Source organism: Orcinus orca, chromosome 18 (assembly GCF_937001465.1).
Source record: "Orcinus orca chromosome 18, mOrcOrc1.1, whole genome shotgun sequence".
Taxonomy (NCBI): Eukaryota; Metazoa; Chordata; class Mammalia; order Artiodactyla; family Delphinidae; genus Orcinus; species Orcinus orca.
Genome location: NC_064576.1, coordinates 76,540,834 through 76,549,898, shown reverse-complemented (window position 1 = coordinate 76,549,898; position 9,065 = coordinate 76,540,834). Strand labels below are relative to the sequence as shown.

At 36.8% G+C, this 9,065-nt stretch overlaps 1 long non-coding RNA gene across 1 annotated transcript; it reads left to right on the top strand.

Moving 5' to 3' along the window:
- Nucleotides 1-4,401: 4,401 nt before the first annotated feature.
- On the top strand, nt 4,402-8,087 carry LOC125961980 (uncharacterized). Its single transcript, XR_007473220.1, has 3 exons — nt 4,402-4,539; nt 6,176-6,372; nt 7,947-8,087. It is a non-coding gene; the product is annotated as an uncharacterized LOC125961980 (long non-coding RNA).
- Nucleotides 8,088-9,065: the final 978 nt, after the last annotated feature.

The following is a 9,065-nucleotide window of genomic DNA, read 5'->3' as shown; positions in this document are numbered from 1 at the left end:
TGCAACCAAGATTACTCTACCCAGCAAGGATCTCATTCAGATTTGATGGAGAAATTAAAACCTTTACAGACAAGCAAAAGCTGAGAGAGTTCAGCACCACCAAACCAGCTCTACAACAACTGCTAAAGGAACTTCTCTAGGCAAGAAACACAAAAGAAGGAAAAGACCTACAATAACAAACCCAAAACAATTAAGAAAATGGGAATAGGAACACACATATCGATAATTACCTTAAATGTAAATGGACTAAATGCTCCCACCAAAAGACACAGATTGGCTGAATGGATACAAAAACAAGACCCATATATTTGCTGTCTACAAGAGACCCATTTCAGACCTAGAGACACATACAGACTGAAAGTAAGGGGATGGAAAAAGGTATTTCATGCAAATGGAAACCAAAAGAAAGCTGGAGTAGCAATTCTCATATCAGACAAAATAGACTTTAAAATAAAGACTATTAGAAGAGACAAAGAAGGACACTACATAATGATCAAGGGATCGATCCAAGAGGAAGATATAACAATTGTAAATATTTATGCACCCAACATAGGTGCACCTCAATACATAAGGCAAATACTGACAACCATAAAAGGGGAAATCGACAGTAACACATTCATAGTAGGGGACTTTAACACCCCACTTTCACCAATGGACAGATCATCCAAAATGAAAATAAATAAGGAAACACAAGCTTTAAATGATACATTAAACAAGATGGAGTTAATTGATATTTATAGGACATTCCATCCAAAAACAACAGAATACACATTTTTCTCAAGTGCTCATGGAACATTCTCCAGGATAGATCATATCTTGGGTCACAAATCAAGCCTTGGTAAATTTAAGAAAATTGAAATTGTATCAAGTATCTTTTCCGACCACAACGCTATGAGACTCGATATCAATTACAGGAGAAGATCTGTAAAAAATACAAACACATGGAGGCTAAACAATACACTACTTAATAACGAAGTGATCACTGAAGAAATCAAAGAGGAAATCAAAAAATACCTAGAAACAAATGACAATGGAGACACGACGACTCAAAATCTATGGGATGCAGCAAAAGCAGTTCTAAGAGGGAAGTTTATAGCAATACAATCTTACCTTAAGAAACAGGAAACATCTCGAATAAACAACCTAACCTTGCACCTAAAGCAATTAGAGAAAGAAGAACAAAAAAACCCCAAAGTTAGCAGGAGGAAAGAAATCATAAAAATCAGATCAGAAATAAATGAAAAAGAAATGAAGGAAACGATAGCAAAGATCAATAAAACTAAAAGCTGGTTCTTTGAAAGGATAAACAAAATTGATAAACCATTAGCCAGACTCATCAAGAAAAAAAGGGAGAAGACTCAAATCAATAGAATTAGAAATGAAAAAGGAGAAGTAACAACTGACACTGCAGAAATACAAAAGATCATGAGAGATTACTACAAGCAACTCTATGCCAATAAAATGGACAACCTGGAAGAAATGGACAAATTCTTAGAAAGGCACAACCTGCCAAGACTGAATCAGGAAGAAATAGAAAATATGAACAGACCAATTACAAGCTATAACAACCCTCAAGGAAGACTCCACAGCCTGGCTCTGAATTAACAGTTACTCTGGGGGAGGGAGACGCAAGAGGGAGAGGATATATGGGGATGTATGTATACATATAGCTGATTCACTTTGTTATACAGCAGAAACTAACACACCATTGTAAAGCAGTTATACTCCAATAAAGATGTTTAAAAAAAAAAAAAAATGAACTTACCGACCATATATAATCCCCTGCACCAAAAAGTGTAATACACAATTTTTTGAAGCACACATAATATTTTTAAAAATTGATCATATTTTGTGACCTGAACTCTCCAAATTTCACCAAATTGAAACCATATAGACTATAGTCTTTGATTATGATTTAAGGATGCTAGAAATTAATAACAAAAAGATAATTAGAAAACACTTATATTGTGGTGCATTGAGAAATATACCACTAAATAACCCCTATATCAGGAGAGACTGACAGATTGGGGCTCTCCAGTGGTCTTCTCCCCAGTAAAACTTGTGAAAACTAATTTTTACAAAACCCAAACATTTAAAGCCTGTGGAAATTATTCTAAGGGTAAGTAGGACAAATGCAGGAACATCTGTTTAAGAACATCAATAAAAATTCAGTGAGAAGGGTATGAATTGGTGATATTTAAACCCAGACTGCTGCTCCCTCCCTCCACCTTTTGAGGTGGGCACTCACTCGAAGCTGCAGCCCAGAACACAGGGGAGCCTCTCTGCTCTCAGAGGTCTTTCTTCCCAGGAGGAGAAGGATGTCATTGTTTTCATCCTGCCCTCAATTACCTGTTGCTGAGCCTAAGTCCCGGGTGAGTGTGGTTGAGGAGCCCCCTCCCACAGCCCCCCTTATGGAATGGAGGCTCTCCGTTGGGTGCAGTGTGCTAAGGTTGCTGGGACCCTGGTCCCCCTTTTCCAGGTTCCTGAGGTAGTGGATATATGCCAGGAGAGACGAGCAGAGAGGTTCATAGAGAAGATGCAGAAAAAAATGTTGAAAAGAACGATGGTTTAAACTTTCCAAAATTTATTAAAAACAATAACCTACACATCCAAGAAGCTTACAGAATTCCAAGTAGGATAAACACATAGAGAACCGCAAACAGACATACAAAAGAAAAAATGCTGAAAGTCAAAGATGAGGAGGAAATCTTGAAAACTACAAGAGAAAAATAAATCACTACTTACAAGGGAATCCCAATAAGATTAACAGCCAATTTCTCAGCAGAAACAATGGAAGCCAGAATACCATTGGATAACATATTCAAAGTGCTCAAAGGAAAACAGCTGTCAACTGTGGCTCCTATATCCAGCAAAACTATCTTTCTAAAACGAAGGGAAAATAAAGCATGTCTCAGATAAACAAATACTGAGAAAATTTATTGCTGGCATACCTAACTTACAAGTAATACTAAAGGAAGTTCTTCAGGGTTAAAGCAAGTGGCCAGGGTTGTTAATTTGAATCCACATGAAAGAAATGAAAAACACCAGTAACTTAATTATGTAATTATTAAAAAACGATGGAAGTGCGCATTTTTTCTTCTTTCTTCTCTTAACTATTTTAAAAAGCAATTGTATAGTATAATATGTATATAATGTGTTATTGAGCCTATAACATACAGAAACATAATATATGTGTTACATTTTCCAATAACATTACAAAGGAGGAATATGGTTGTTTTGGGCTAAAGAAATGACTATAAATTAATAATTATAACAATTATAACAATTATAACAATTATTAATAATTATAACAATTATTGTTATAACAATTATAACAATAATTATAACAATATTAATAATTATAACAATTATAACAATAACAATTGTTGGTTGTTATAATTAATAATTATAACAGCCAACAACGTTGGTTTCATAACATTAATAGATACAATATGTACAGCAGTATTATCACAAAAAAGGAGAAAAAAAGGGAATAAAGCTATATAGGAGCAACATTTCTATATAACACCAGAATTTAGTGTAAGTCAGAAGCTGATTCAGATAAATTAAGATGTATATGATAAACCCTAAAATTACTATTAAAAATAACTTTTAAAATAGTTTAAAAGTCATTAAAGAAATTAAAATGCTCCATTAGAAAAATACTCAGTACAAAAGAAGGAGGAAAAGAAGAATTAAAAAGACATGGGACATATAGAAAAGAAAAAGTAAAATGACAGGCAGAAATCCACTATGTTAATAATAATGCTAAATGTGAATGGATTAAATAATCATATCAAAAGACAGAGATTGTCTGACTACAGATAAAACAAACCGTGTACAGCTACATGCTGTCTTCAGGAGGCAGTTCAAATTCAAAGATTCAAACAGATTGAAAGCAAAATGTTAGAAAAAGACATATGCAAACAACAACCACAAGAAATCTGAAGAGCCTTTACTTTTATGATATAAAATAGACCTTAAAACAAAAAAAGTTACGATAAAGAGGGACATTTAGCAATGATAAAACAGTTAATACATCAGGAAGGCATAAAAATTATAAACATGTGCACCTAATAGCACACCACCACAATACATGTAGTAAAAATCACAGAAATGAAGTGAGAAATAGGTAATCAAACATGAACAGTTGGAAACTTCAATAACCCCCTTTCAGTAATGGATGGGACAATTAGATAGAAATTCAGTAAGAGATTGGAAGACTTGAAAAACACCATAAGCCAACTAGATCTAAATGACATCTAAGAACCCTCCACCCAGCAACAGCAGAATACACATTCTTCTCAAGTGCACGTGGAACTTTCTCTGGAATAGAGAATACTCTGAGCCATAAAACAAACCTCAATAAATGTAAAAGAACAAAATGAATACAAGCTATGTTCCCTGATCACAATGGAACGAAATTAGAAATCAATAGCAAGAGAAAATTGGGGGAAACTCGTGAAATACACTTCCAGTGGGTCAAAGAAGAAATCAAAATGGAAATCAGAAAACACTTTGAGATAAATGAAAATGAAGGTACGATATACATAAGAGTTCTAGGAAGTAGGTAAAATAGAGGGAAATGTATAGCTGTAAATACCTGTATTAAGAAAGGGAAAGATCTCAATTCACTATCCTAATAATCCATCATAAGACACTGGAAAAACAAAAGCACACTAAGCTCAGGTAAGCAGAAGGAATAAAATAATAAACATCAGAGCAGATATCATTTCAAAGGAGAATAGTAAAACAGAGAGATAATAAATGAAGCCAAAAGCTGATTCTTCGGAGAGATTGAGAAAACTAACAAACATTTAGCTACAAAAATAAAAGTCTCAAGTTACTAGAATTTGAAATGAAAGAAGAGACATTACTACTAATCAGAAAATAAAAAGGATGAAAAGGAACACAGTGAATAACTGTAGGCCAACAAATTAGATAACCTGATTCCTAGAGAGACACAAACTGTTGAATCTGACTCAAGAAGAAACCATCTAAGTAGACCTATACCATACGAAGAGATTAAAGTAGCAATCAGAAACTACCCACAGAGAAAAGCCCAGGCCCCCACAGCTTTACTGCTGAATTCTACCAAAGATTTAAAGCAGAATTATTACCAGTTGCTGTAGTCTGAGGGGTAATAACTACTGATACCAGTCAAAACTCTGACCGTGGTTTCCTAAGAGACGTTTTCCATTTATAGGCGCACCTCAGCACCCACTGTGTATTGTCATTCTCATTTCTTTCTTTAGATGCACAGCTGTGAAGAGTAAACTCTGGCAGCGTTCCTGATGATGTGAGGTCAGAGTGGTGAAATACTGACTTCACTCTGGAAACATGCATCATCTTTACTTTATCCAGCATCCTCAATGCTGCTGTTTGTGTAGATAGATGGTATCCATGTCCTGACGTAAATAAGCAGGGTGGAATGTTTCCTTCAGTGCAGGTGTGGTTTGTATTGATCTGTCCCCTAGTCTCAGTTCCTCATGACCCTGCCCATAAATATGAGATTGCTGTCTACAGCCAGGTGTCATCTGTGGCCGTGTGGCCACACACATATGCAGATGTGGTTTGCACCCAAGACTCTGGTCTCATAATTCTACCCTCCTCTCAACCGAGCCAGCCAACAAGAAATAACCTGTGTGAGTCACATGTCTAGAAATTCTTCACTGTGATAATGCAGTTTCCTGAAGGAGAAACAACAGATACCCTTTAATACAAATAAAAATAAAATAAAATTTGAGCTGTCAAATTCATATAAGCTTTCACAGAAGAAAAATGTCCTTTGAGTCTTAGAGTAATGCTATTTTAGGAGGTGTATTATGGGACCACAAGATAGGTGAAGTTGGATTACAGCAAAGTCTTGTCTGATTCTAGTAATTTGAGAACTTCCAAATTTAAATCTTCTGCGCTGAATTGCGCCTTATAATCACATTGTAGAAAAACAAGGTGATTTTGACAAACCAGTTCTTAATTTGGAAGCCTTCTTCCTTGTGTAATGTTCCTGTCAAGCTCTTTTGAATGTTGTAGAGTTTTAACAAAGCACAGCACAGTGTGTGGGGAAATGGTATTTCCAGTGAAACTCTACCCTGCAGGGGTGAAGTCTGTGATACTGTGAATTTTTCATGGGATTTTCTAATAATGAACATGTTTTTCATTCTCAAAACTCTAGTTACCACACAGGAATTTGCCCGTTAATTACAGTGTGAGCGCCTGCTATTTCCTGATAGCCCTGTAGATAGCACAGTTGGCGTATTCCGCACTGGAGCTCTCTGCCAGATTCCTGCCCAATTACAAATGAATCGTAACGACAGAAAGATGACATGATTTTATATTCCGGAGAACTGCAGGGAGATCTGAGAATGTCAGGTAACATGGTAATTACGTTTAAAGTAACTTGGTAATTCAAAAAAATATATTACTAAGTAATCTGCTGAAGCATGTAGTTATTATGTGGCTACATGTCTCTCTCCATTATGTTAGCACCAAATTACGGGTTAGAATTCCTATATCTACCTTTTCTACTCTCTCAACAAAAGATGCCGAGTTGAAACGCTGGTGAGGGGGTGGAGTTTTTTCCCTACTACAGTTGACAAAAGAATGAAAGTTTCAAGCACAATGCAACATATAATTTCTTTCAAGTTTCTTCTTAAGCCGACATCTAAGCAGAGCAGGGAGGCCCTCTGGAAGACTATTTCTGTCATTTTGAAGCTGCCGTCATGTTCTGCTGATGGAAGAAAGCAAGAGAGGGTGTCATTCAAAGCGCTCTTTGCCATGGCCATCCAGGGCTTCATCTGAATGTCTGCAGAGATGAAGCCCTCTGGGCATCCCAAAGGATCCCTGTTACCCTCGGGCTGTAGTCACCACGGACACTGGCAGACTCTTCTAAGTCCCCAGGAGGTGGGCGTGGAGTTTATTGTAAGGTGTGATCACACAGGTTAAAGGCGTAGATTAGAATTGTGTTTGGCAAAGAGGAGTCAAAGGAATAAATACATACATTCACTAATACCAACGTTTGTTTCTGGGAAATAATGCGAAAGGGAAGGCAGGTAAAGTCCCTGGTGAGAATGTGTGTTCTGTGACGAGGCAGGAGGGAGGTGTAAACTATTGGCACTATGTAAATGCTTGCTATCATTATTGGTGCAGTTTCTAGAGTACAGGCATGTTGGAAATGCTGGGCCGTCTGTTCAGGATAGACTTTCTGATGAGAGTGGAGTGTGCCCTTAAAGCTTATGGGAATGGGAGGTTAAGTCGGTGGGGGGCAGTGAAGTCCAGGTGAGAAGCGAACAGACACGGCGAAGGATGGGACCGAGAGCAAGAGCCCCGAGTGAGAACTTTGGGGCAAACGAGAAAGGAATAAATAGGGGTTTAAATCATACTCTCTAGGTACATGGTTTTCAAAGAGCTTTTCTTTGTTACTCAGCGGCGGTTCCTGAGGGTCTGCGAGGTGGTCTTTGATGGGTCACAATCAATACTGAGTATCCTTAAGTTTGCATCGTTTTCTCAGTTTAACGAGAACGTTGGCTTAACTGTGATACAGCACTCCACCAACACTGGTATCTCCACCATCACTCCCCTCCTCCCCGTACTCAATTTATCTTTAAAGTTTAACTTTTTAATTGAACTTACAATAACATTTGCTGAAAATGTCGGAATTTTCGTTGTTGACAGGATTATATCCAAAAGTTTTACTTTAACTGTATGACTCAGAAAAACAGCATTATTATTGAACCTGTTAACGGATTTTCTGTTTGAATTACCAGATGACAATGATTTAAGACTTGCGTCATGCAACTATTGATAAAGTTATTCTGCTCATGGAGGAACGCATGAACTAACCACCAGTTCACTGTTTGCACATTCACTGAAAATTACGTTTGGAGATTAATTAAAGAGGCCGGTTATTTGGTCTTAGTGACAAATCTTGTTTTATACAATAATAGGTAAACATGGAACCACGGGATGGACTGCCACCTTCGGTCAAAGTCTTTGCAAAAGTAACTACTAATTTTGAAGCAGATGCTGTTGGCTTGGCCAGGAAGTTTGCATTTTCTGCTATCAGGGTGGCCACTGATGTTCCCACTGCTCCCACAGTAAACAGTAAATGTTAATGAATACTTTGTGCAAGTGCACATCATCTTTCCGAGAAATTAAATTCAGTACTTGTAAAACAATTATTGGGTATTTATTCTCTCTTTTTCTAGCTCACATCTGCCAGTAGAAGAGTCTGAAGCCTTGGTGTCTGTAACTACAACAAACATTAAACATGGCCCGACTCCTTGTCAGATTAATCTAAATCCTCACACTAAAGGTCAGTTTATGCCATGCTCATACCAGTTACCTTTTGTAACATGTCCTCTTTAAAAAAAAAGTACAAGACATGCCAAAGGCGAGGAAAGCGCAGTCTGAAGAGACATAGCAACCATCAGAACCAGACCCAGATATGACCCAGATGTTGGAATTATCACAAAGGGAATTAAAATAACTATTAATAATTTAGTGGGAAAATAAACAACATGCAAGACCAGATGGGTAACACCAGCAGACAGGTGAAAAATACAAGAAAGAATCCAAAGGAAATGCTAGAAATCAAAAACACAGTAATTGAACTGAAAAGTGCCTTCTATAGATTCATCAGTTGATTAGATTTAACCACAGAAAGATTCAATAGATTTGAGGAGAGATCCACAGACACTTCCAAAACTCCAACATAAAAAGAAAAATGAAAATTAAAAAAATAGAGCATACAAGAACCGGGGGGGGGGGGGGGCAATATCTAATATAACATAAGTATGTTTGGAACAGAAGAAATATTTGAAGAAATATGGCTGAGAACTTTCCAACACTGATGTTAGACCAGAAAACTCAGAGAATCTCCAAGCAGGACAAATACCAAATAACAATAACAAAAAACCTAGACATGCATATTCAAATTACAGAAATCCAAAGAGAAAATCTTGAAAGAAACCAGACAGAAAGGAAACCTTACTTACAGCCAGAAAATGTTGAATTTAGTAAAATCGTGTTCAATTTATTAGAAATGAAATATAGGAAATTAAGCC